Consider the following 10,860-nt stretch of genomic DNA (forward strand, 5'->3'; position numbering starts at 1 on the left):
AGCCTCCCTATCTTCCACCTTCCAAACCCTAGTCGCTGTCGCTGCCGCCGCCACCGCTGCCGCCACTACCACGGCCTTGCGACGCCGCCTCCTCTCCTCTCTATTTCTCCAAGGCCACCCAGACTGCCCGCTGCGCTGCGCGCCGCGCCGGCGCCACTCGCGCCGCTCGCGCCGCGCGCGCCGCGCGCTGCTCACGCGCCGCCTGCACCGCCCACGCGCCCTCGCCTGCCCCAACAGCCTTCGCCAGGGCCATCCGAGACCGCACTCCGACTGCCTGTCCGCGCGCAGCGCGCTGGTGTTCGCCACGCTGACGTTGCGCCACGACAACCGCTTAACCAGGGCCGTTCAACGCCCGGAACATCCAGCCTCGCCTCGCCTAGTGGGCGCCAACGCCTGGATTCGCCCAGCCTCGCCACGCTCAGAATTGCCCGCAACCTCTTCACACTGCGGTGCTGAGGTACGCCTGAACTCTTTGGTGTCGACGTGTTCTCCATCCAGTGTTTTCTCGGAAGTTTCCACCGCCGCCGGAATCTGAATTGGTTTCGATTCTCGCTTCTTCAACGCACCTCTCGAGTGTTTCTCGCGCAATTCGACGTATTGATTTCGTGCTTAGGAATCGCCGCGTGGGGAAGACAGAACTCCCGCCTCGATAAGGGTCGGAGCTGCACCACCAGATTTTCATCAGTTTTAAAGTCCAGATCCGACCGTGAATTTCTCTGCATTGTATTATCCCTCACGCCTATCCTACCCCTAGTCCTATCGTCCCGCCCTTCTTCGCCTACCCCGTAGCTGTCCTACGTCAAACTCATTTGAATCCTAGGATTTTTGGTTGTACTGCATTTGTTCATGAATAGAGATTGGTGGGCAAATTCAGACCTAGAGCACTGAAATGTGTGTTTGTAGGATATTCTTAAGGAAATAAGGGATACAAATGTTAGGATCCCATGTCTATAAGATTCTTTGTATCTGCAAATGTAACGTTTGATGAAATAGAGAGGTGCTTCAAAGATGAGTCGGATGACCAATCATCCTCTCCAAATGATGTATTTAGAATGGAGATTGCACACAATCATCTGGTAACTATTCATAGGGACATGTCCAAGAGATTACACATCGTTTAGTACCCGGAGAACAAGATGAACGCAAAGCTAATAATAAAATACCAATTGGTGTAGAATAAAACAATGTTGTGTCTGCAAATGAATTGCCAATGTAAGTTGAATTGAATCAAATTTTCGTGGAAACTATTTCTGAAGGTGACAATAATCACGTGAAAATTGTACATCCAGATGATGATGCTGGCTGGCCTATTGCATTGAGGAAGGGAAAGTGGGCATACACTCAGGACATGAAGTATCCACTCTACAATTTTGTGACATACAATCACCTTTCTCCAAAGTTTCAAGCATTATTGACAGAGCCACAATCCACTATTATTCCTAAAAATGTACGAGAACCCTTAGCTGAAGAAAAGTTGAAGAAGGAAATGGATGTTGAGCTGGAAGCACTTATTAAAAGTGAAACTTGGGAGATAGTTGACCTTTCAAAAGGAAAGCATCCAGTTGGGTGTCGATGAGTGTATACAATAAAGTATAGAGCTGATGATTCATTGGAAAGGTATAAATCCACGCTTGTACCTAAAGGTTACATATCATGTTATGGAATTGACTATGATGTGACATTTGCCCTAGTGGAAAAATAGAATATTGTTCGTGTATTAATTGCAGTATCAGCATGTTTTGGCTAGAAGTTGTACCAATATGATGTAAAATTGCATTTCTGCATGATGATTTGGGCGAAGAGATTTATATGCAGCCTCCTCTAGGTTACTATTGTCAATTGCCGAGTCATAAAGTTTGCAGGATGAGGAAGAATTTATATGGTCTCAAGCATATAAATTCTGATGGAGGACCATCTCGAGGATGACACCACGATGACGAAGAACCATCTCGAGGATGATGCGATGGGATGTCGTCAGCCACGCCGAGCAGCTCGCGCCGACGCTCGCCACCCGGGGTTTAAGTACCCCGCGTAAGAACTTTTATCTTTTTACTTATGCTCATTTTCATGTGTGTTTGTATTTTTGGATTCGTGGACTGGGCCAATGTTGTCGGGCCCCGTCCTCGTCATTTTTACTTTTTATGTTTGTATTTTGAATTTTTAAGGGAGGTCGAACCACGCCTCGCGACGGTTCGTCCTCTCCCACGCTCACTTGGCACCCATCCTCACTATATAAGGGGATGGCATGCCCAAGGAACACCTTGGAGTCATTGTTGAAAAGTTTATTCACAATTCGCCTCCCCTATCGTGAGAGTAGTGTAGGGGTTTGGCTAGCCCCACCCCACGCCGAGATCACCTGGGTAGAGCCCACGCCTCTCCCGCCGAGATCACTCCGAGGAGACGTGTTAAAGCGCCGCCGAGATCACTCCGGTGCGAGGAAAGAGTTTCAAGAAGTCGCCGCCATCAAGAATCGAAAGAGGCCTTCGCCGAGATTACTCCGGGTCTTGGGAGATTCAAGAAGCGTCGCCGACACGCCATCAACCTGGGAAATCTGCTCACGAGGAGCACACCCAGATCCGTCAAGAACTCCTCTTTCTTGGAGGGTTCTTGGCTGTTACCGCTCAAGAAAGCCATTTCTTGGTACCTTTTCCACCCTTCCACCATTTCTTGATCGCCCACCCCCCTTTCCCCATCGTTTCTTGACCCCCAACCGCCTCGCCTTGCCTTTCTTGATCGCCCCCTTTCCCCATCGTTTCTTGATTCCCAACCGCCTGCCTTGCCTTTCTTGATCGCCCCTTTCCCCATCGCTTGATTCCCAACCGCCTGCCTTGCCTTTCTTGATCGCCCACCCTCCTTTCCCCATCGCTTCTTGATTCCCAACCGCCTCGCCTTGCCTTTCTTGATCGCCCACCCCTTTCCCCATCGCTTGATTCCCAACCGCCTCGCCTTGCCTTTCTTGATCGCCTACCCTCCTTTCTCCCATCGTTTCTTGATTCCCAACCGCCTCGTCTTGCCTTTCTTGATCGCCCACCCTCCTTTCCCCTTGATTTCCCAACCGCATCCTCTTGTCTTTCTTGATCGCCCACTTTCTTTCCCCTTGATTTCTTGATTTCTTGATTTCTGGATTTCTTGAATTCTTGATTTCATGATTTCTTGATTTCTTGATCTCACAATATCTCCTTGATTCCCCTTCGTTCTCCCCTTCGCCCTCATCTTTCTTGATTTCTTGATTCCCACCCTCTACGCCATAACCGATTACTTGGTTTTCTGCCCCACCCCCACGACTATTCCCACGATACTTGGTTCGCTGTCTTGCCCGCCCACACGACTACGCCGTGCGCCAGCCATGCGCGCGCCTTGTGCGCCCTCTGCTCCGACTTTTGTTGCACGCCACCCGTGGACTCAGCTCTCTGCTGGTAGTTACGACCGCACCGTCCGCACCCGGTTTTGTCCTTGCCAACGACACTCGTCCGCACGATCCGACACTAAGCATCCGCTCGACGACTTGGACGCCTTGGACTAAGCGATACAAAGGTCAGTCGTCTCCTCTATAAACTCCAGTATTATTATCTTCGACAGTCTCGTCTTCCCCTATCGCGTCCGCTACCGTGATATTCTCGAACATCATCGGATAGGACTAGCCACCTTGTCGAGCATAGGGATTCTTGTGGTGGACGGACTGTCATCCGACATGGACGCCGAACGCTCCAGGGCTGTTAGATGCCCCTCACTTAGTAGAAGTCTAGTAGGTCCAGCGGGTCATTGGGAGTTTGATCTTAGGTTCACTCGTCTCTCATTGATCGGTACGGCCGACGTCGCTATCCGTCAAGTCCTTATCTGCTCATTCGTATTTTCTCATCATTCGGCTTACATCCCATACATTCGCATCATAACCCTGTGACGTGAAACGCGCCGATCGATCCCGCCGCCGCCGTATCACATCATATTGGTATCAGAGCCGGTCGTGTTAGCTTTCGCTTAACACGGTCAGTAGCATATCACTAAAGAAATTTTATCGGATTGTGCACGTCATTATTTTGAAAATCATTTACATCATATTGTGCACATCCTATTGGTTCATCGGCATTTCACACGTCATAACATTTCATCCATCACGCGCATACCCCTAGGCATTTTTTTAGGCCATGAATGGTTGACCATAGGATGGTTCATACACGATCACCTCAAGCATCCGAATACCGGAGATCTTCTACCGCCATCCCTACTCGTAGGGCACCGGTAGACGAGGCCTATGACGAGCCCTTGGCTCGAGATGTTTCCCGACAATCGGGAAAAGCTCCCATCCAGGAGCATTCTGCCCCGGAGTACCGACCTCGAGGCCCCGAGGTCCCACCTCCTCGATACCAACGAGCTGACGAATGGGAGTATGACCGTGATGACCGCCGACGATCCTCCCGGGAGTATCACCGCGACGACCGACGAGGATCCCCGCCACGGAGTACGACCGCAAAGACAGGCGAAGATCCCCACCACGGGAGGATAGGCCAGCACCCCACTACTATGACGCATCGCTCCTATCGTCCGGATAGGAACTACTATCCACCCGAGACTAGAGGTTCTTGGCGCCACGACTACCCAGAGGACGGGTGCTCAACCCCAACCGCATACCGTGCAAGATGCATCGCACTATTCTTCCCGCCCGGTAGCCCACGATCACCACCTGTCGCGACGTCGATCGGACGCCGCCACTTATGGCGACAGTTCCGCTTACCGCCACACTATCGACCCATACGAGAGGCCCCGCACCACCTCAAGTGGCGCCGAGATACACAGTGGATTATGACCGCCCCAGTTGGGATTATACCCCGACAATTTGTCTCACCAAGGAGGCCCACGGCATACTCCTCTCACCGGTACGTGCTTATCCAGCACACTCCCGTTGCCACCGAGACGACCTCATCCCAACGGATACCCAGAGGAGCGGCCACCTATCAACCGCACCTCACCGAGATGTTTACTACGAGGATCGATCAGACCAATACAGCCAACCTGAAAGCTATAGATGTCAATCCCGAGATAGTCCTCCGTACTATCACGATGCGAGTTATCCACTCCGAGAGGAGGTACTCTCTCATGTAGGTTATCATGGGGATGTACATCCTCATTACTACCATGGACGACCCCGGGATCCTGAGGTGCCTCCACCTTGCTACCACCTACGAGAAGACTGGGAGCACTACTACGGAGAACGGCAAAAAACTCCCACACCTCGGAATGAGTATCCTGCACACTATTACTACGACGACCGTTCCTATCCACCGGATAGGAACTACTGCCCGCATGAGAACTAGTGTTCTCGGCATCATGATGACTGGGGGCATCCTCACGAGATGGCCAACAGCCCTAATCAGATACCGGTACCGAACTCTCCACGGTATCACCGCACTACTCGTCGCCCGGAGGCAGCCACATATGGTGGTAGTTCTGCCCACCCGCACTATTACGGGTCGACGACGCATCCGCACTTGGCCAATACCAGGAGCCTCTAGCACCATCTCGAGCGCCACCAAGGAGGCCGAACCCTACCCACCTCATATACCACAGTCATCCTACTTACCGCTTGCGCCTCATTGAGTTGTGCGGCACACGAGCCCTTGCACACCATTCAAGACAACCGACCAAGCTGGCATCATGTGATTCATACATGTCACCTGCTCACTATGGACAGCCCTCCACTAGTGTCAAGTGCAAAAGAATCTGGGGAACCACTTAGCTCACAACATGTTAGGCAAACCAAGTGTGCCCATCATCAGCATGATGACATTGATAGGAGATGTCGAGACAATGCACCCACTAGAAAGATACATCTAGTGACTCCATTCATTACCTTAGCCAAACACATGATGCACCTTCACGGTTATCCCGCCGAGATGTCATCCGACCGTCGAACGCCACGATATAATGAAAGGAGACTCATTCTAGAGGTACTATCGAGCCCACCAACCCGCCCGCTGCCAGATCCACCACCGCCTTCACCATTCCTTCGCCCTTTCGCTATCCCGCAGCCTCTGGGCTCTTCTTCACACGCGCCCAAACAACTCACCCTCAACGCGATTTCTAGTATTTTTAAATTTGCACTGATTTATATTACATTCCAAGGAATGTACTGCAGTCCACCGTGGGTCTATACCCCCACATACTAGGATGTTTACCTCGCATGGATCGAGTTCACTGTTTGCCCAATGGTGAACCGCATTAGTTTGGCATTGTTTGAAACTAAACTATGGTCAATTACTTCATGGACACTAGATATCATTCATGTAGGTAATCATACTAACTGTTTGGATTCCGTTCTTCATGCATTAAGTAGTAGAACATGCATCATTGCATCCATTTGTTTTTTTACATTGCATCCATGAATGAGTAGTATAAGGCATCAGCGGGTAAGGGTCGTAGGTCCATGTCGTTCTCTGAGGGAGAACTAGTCCTGGTCAGATTGAGGCCCGAGAGGTTCTCTCCTGGGGTCGCTACGAAGCTCCATGCTCGTAGCACCGGGCCTTTCCCGATTGCCCAACAGATCGACGACAACGCCTATGTCATGAGCATCCCGCCAAATTGGGGGATTAGTTCAACGTTTAACGTCAGTGACTTATCCCGATACCAGCCTTCGCCACCCATCATCGAACCTCACAGCCAATTGAGCCTTAATAGTAGTGAAAGTGAGAGCAAACCCACTCCTTCTCCGTTTCCCCTCCTTGTACGGCAAGACGCGATAGAAATGATACTGCAGGAGGTAATTCACGCTGAGGGGGAGCGAGTTGGCCGTTCTTTCCTAGTCCATTGGCAGGGGCGACCATCATCCGATGACACGTGGATCTCCGAGGACGACCTTCGCCGACTTCGACCAGACCTGCGGCCTCAACTTGAAGACCTTGCTGAGCTTTGCTCGCCGGGGTCGAGCTCCTCCCACGTCGGGAGGATGATGGAGGACCATCTCGAGGACGACGCCACGATGACGAAGAACCATCTCGAGGATGACGCGACGGGATGTCGTCAGCCACGCCGAGCAGCTCGCGCCGACGCTCGCCACCCGGGGTTTATGTACCCCGCGTAAGAACTTTTATCTTTTTACTTATGCTCATTTTCATGTGTGTTTGTATTTTTGGATTCGTGGACTGGGCCAATGTTGTCGGGCCCCGTCCTCGTCATTTTTACTTTTTATGTTTGTATTTTGAATTTTTAAGGGAGGCCGAACCACGTCTCGCGACGGTTCGTCCTCTCCCACGTTCACTTGGCACCCATCCTCACTATATAAGGATGGCATGCCCAAGGAACACCTTGGAGTCATTGTTGAAAAGTTTATTCACAATTGCCTCCCCTATCGTAGAGAGTAGTGTAGGGGTTTGGCTAGCCCCACCCCACGCCGAGATCACTCTGGTAGAGCCCACGCCTCTCCCGCCGAGATCACTCCGAGGAGACGTGTTAAAGCGCCGCCGAGATCACTCCGGTGCGAGGAAAGAGTTTCAAGAAGTCGCCGCCATCAAGAATCGAAGAGGCCTTCGCCGAGATTACTCCGGGTCTTGGGAGATTCAAGAAGCGTCGCCGACACGCCATCAACCTGGGAAATCTGCTCCGAGGAGCACACCCCAGATCCGTCAAGAACTCCTCTTTCTTGGAGGGTTCTTGGCTGTTACCGCTCAAGAAAGCCATTTCTTGGTACCTTTTTCCACCCTTCCACCATTTCTTGATCGCCCACCCCCTTTCCCCATCGCTTGATTCCCAACCGCCTGCCTTGCCTTTCTTGATCGCCCCCTTTCCCCATCGTTTCTTGATTCCCAACCGCCTGCCTTGCCTTTCTTGATCGCCCCTTTCCCCATCGCTTGATTCCCAACCGCCTGCCTTGCCTTTCTTGATCGCCCACCCTCCTTTCCCCATCGCTTGATTCCCAACCGCCTCGCCTTGCCTTTCTTGATCGCCCACCCCCTTTCCCCATCGCTTTCTTGATTCCCAACCGCCTGCCTTGCCTTTCTTGATCGCCTACCCTCCTTTCTCCCATCGCTTGATTCCCAACCGCCTCGCCTTGCCTTTCTTGATCGCCCACCCCCTTTCCCCATCGCTTGATTCCCAACCGCCTCGCCTTGCCTTTCTTGATCGCCTACCCTCCTTTCTCCCATCGCTTCTTGATTCCCAACCGCCTCGCCTTGCCTTTCTTGATCGCCCACCCTCCTTTCCCCATCGCTTGATCCCCAACCGCATTGATGCCGGACGCCGCCTCGACGGCCTGACCGTCACCGAGGGCCTGATCTCGTATCGAATCACTAACTAGTCGGTCCACGCCACGACGCCAACCGATTTAATATGCAGAAACCAGGCGAACATGACGCTGAATGAGATGAGTTCCTACTGTGGTAATGCGGCTGGTGCCGACTAGAAACAATGCCGCGCGCCAGAGCAAGACGGGTCGCCAAGGAAGTCGGTCCGCCTCCGGACTCATCCGAGGTGGGCTGGCGGCGAGCACGCCGCCGAATGGGAAGACTTCCCACAAGATTGCTCACACGCTGTCGGGATGTCCCAACTCGCACCGACAGGACAGACTCGTAAAATTCGCCGTTCTCTCGGCCTGTCTCGCGCCACCTACCTAACCCGAGCGCGGTGGAGGCAATAAGAGTACTGAAAGAGATAAAGACGAAGGAGCTAGGGTAGCGGGGTACCTTCGTCGCGCGGCGACGGGTAACTCAAATTGGAGTATCCACGGAAGGAGACGACGGTGCTGCTGTAGGTCCAATCTCGAGAGCACCGGGCAGGAAGAGCAAGCGGGCATAGCGCCAACGAACGGTACCGGAAGGACGCTGTACGACGGGCGCGGCCAGAGGTGACGACCGGGGGCGGCACTAACGGTCGGGGTGAGGCCGCACGGTGTCCACGGGCGCAGGCAGAGTGGCGGCGGCCTCACGCAGCGGACGGCGTGGACGGCGTAGCACTGACCGACGCAGTCGCCCGGGCTCGCGGCGCAGGGACTCAGCCGCTGGTCGAGGCGCTGCCGGCGCCAACGAGTAGGCAGGCGCCGACGGCGAAGTCGGGCGGGTGTCGGGCGGTTATGCTGCGGCGATGGCGAGCCGGACGGCCGCCGCCGAGGCCTGGCGAGTGGCGAAGGCGGATCCGGACGGTGACGATGGGTCCAGGCGGAGACGGTGGTTCTGGCATCGGCGGGGTGCCGTGCGACGACAGCGAGCCGGATGGCTGTCGCCGGCGAGGCCAGAAGCGCGGCGGCTGGTCCGACGATGACGGGCGGATTCGCCGACGGCGACAGGCGGGATCTCAACGGGCTCTTGGCGGGTGACGGCGGCGGGTCCGGCGGTGATGAGGGTGGATCCGGCGGCGGCCGGTCGGGCGGGATCCTCCTTCTTCCTTCTCTTCCCTCTCCTTCCTCCTTCTTCTCCTCCTCCTTCTTCTTCTTCTTCTTCTTCTTCTTTCTTCTTCTTCTTCTCCTCTCCTCCACGACCTGACTCTTCAACTTCCAAGTATAACTTCCAAATTTAGGTCAAGAGTGGGGAGAGCGCCCACCCCTTCCCCTTATATATGGGTGAGGGTGGGCCCTTCCTTAGCGTTCAAAACACAACATGAAAAAGGAAAAATAAGCAAAGGAGAGGCAAAAATTGTTTACCCAAAAATGTCATCTATTAAGGATCTTTTTAAATCCTCATCCTATAAGAGGATCTGGGAATTGTAAGATTCCATCCCAAGGCCCTCCCTTAAAACAAGGCCCAGAACAGCCACATGCACTAATGCAACCTGCCTGCCCCACGTCTCCACCACCGAGCAGCCTATCATCAACAATGATGACGCCGAAGCCGACTTCACTCGTCTCTCAAGAAGCCAGGATCATTGACTCTATCTGAATATTCTTCCCTTTCCCTACATGTACAGCTCACTATTCAGATCAAAATAAAAGAAACAAAAACGATCAAAGGTCGTGCCAACTGCTGGGGGTGCGCCTCTTCCACCTCTTCAACACATGAACACAACCCGCCGCCGTGAAGAGCCCAAACGCAGCCAGCCATCGCTTATATCGCTGCATTGCTAACATTCCGGTAGTACCCCCCTGATGAACAAAAACAAATCGACCACCTTAAATGAACAAGGGAGAAAGAAGAACCAGACAGAGTTCTTACTCACTTGAATGAGGATGAACAGTATGGAGGCATTAGCAGGGGCCAGAGAGAAGATGATCATGCCTGCCCGGAGCTCGTTTGGGACCAACCTGCGCCGGTTGAGACCTGTACCCTCATCAGATCTGCCTCTAAATCCAAACCAGAGAGAGAAGGGAACTACGCAGTCCTTAGCCGCGCTAGAGACGGAAGGATCATCCCATAGCAGGCATGGAGCCCACAGAACAGTGCAACCAAGGCCCCAACCTCCTGTAAAAGCAACAGAGATTCACCAAATACTCGTGAGCTTTTCAATTTCTTCATGGGTTTTTATTTTTTGTCACTGATCAGACCGGGTAGTCGTAGGCAGCCATGGTTAGAGAGAGACCAGCGGCAACAAATGACAGAGAGAGATAGTCTTCAAGCGGGATGAAAGATCCAGGGCCAGAAAGCCACGAAACAGCGGTGCTCCCCAACATCCTTGATCCCAGAAAGCAGGGATATATCAAAGATAGATTCACATCTCTCCCATCAGCCTACACAAAATTGAGCAAATTTCGATGAAACAAAAAAGAAGCTAGAATGAAAGGCACCCCCATTCATCATCATACCACAACTATCGGCGCCCAGAGCATCGAGAATACAGAAATATCCGTTTATCTGGAGCAACAACAAGCATAAATTTAAACAAGCTGAACAGACACTAGAGGCAAAGCAAAGGTTTTTTCAGTAGTAGTACCCTTTAGAATGG

The 10,860-nt window shown here is 52.8% G+C and overlaps 1 long non-coding RNA gene across 1 annotated transcript; it reads right to left on the bottom strand.

The window, feature by feature from the left end:
* Nucleotides 1-9,843: 9,843 nt before the first annotated feature.
* LOC144710439 (uncharacterized) lies at nucleotides 9,844-10,624 on the bottom strand. The gene is made up of 2 exons (XR_013583289.1): nucleotides 10,294-10,624; nucleotides 9,844-10,222 (listed from the first exon to the last, which is right to left on the bottom strand). It is a non-coding gene; the product is annotated as an uncharacterized LOC144710439 (long non-coding RNA).
* Nucleotides 10,625-10,860: the final 236 nt, after the last annotated feature.

Source organism: Wolffia australiana, chromosome 12, assembly GCF_029677425.1.
Source record: "Wolffia australiana isolate 7733 chromosome 12, ASM2967742v1".
Taxonomy (NCBI): Eukaryota; Viridiplantae; Streptophyta; class Magnoliopsida; order Alismatales; family Araceae; genus Wolffia; species Wolffia australiana.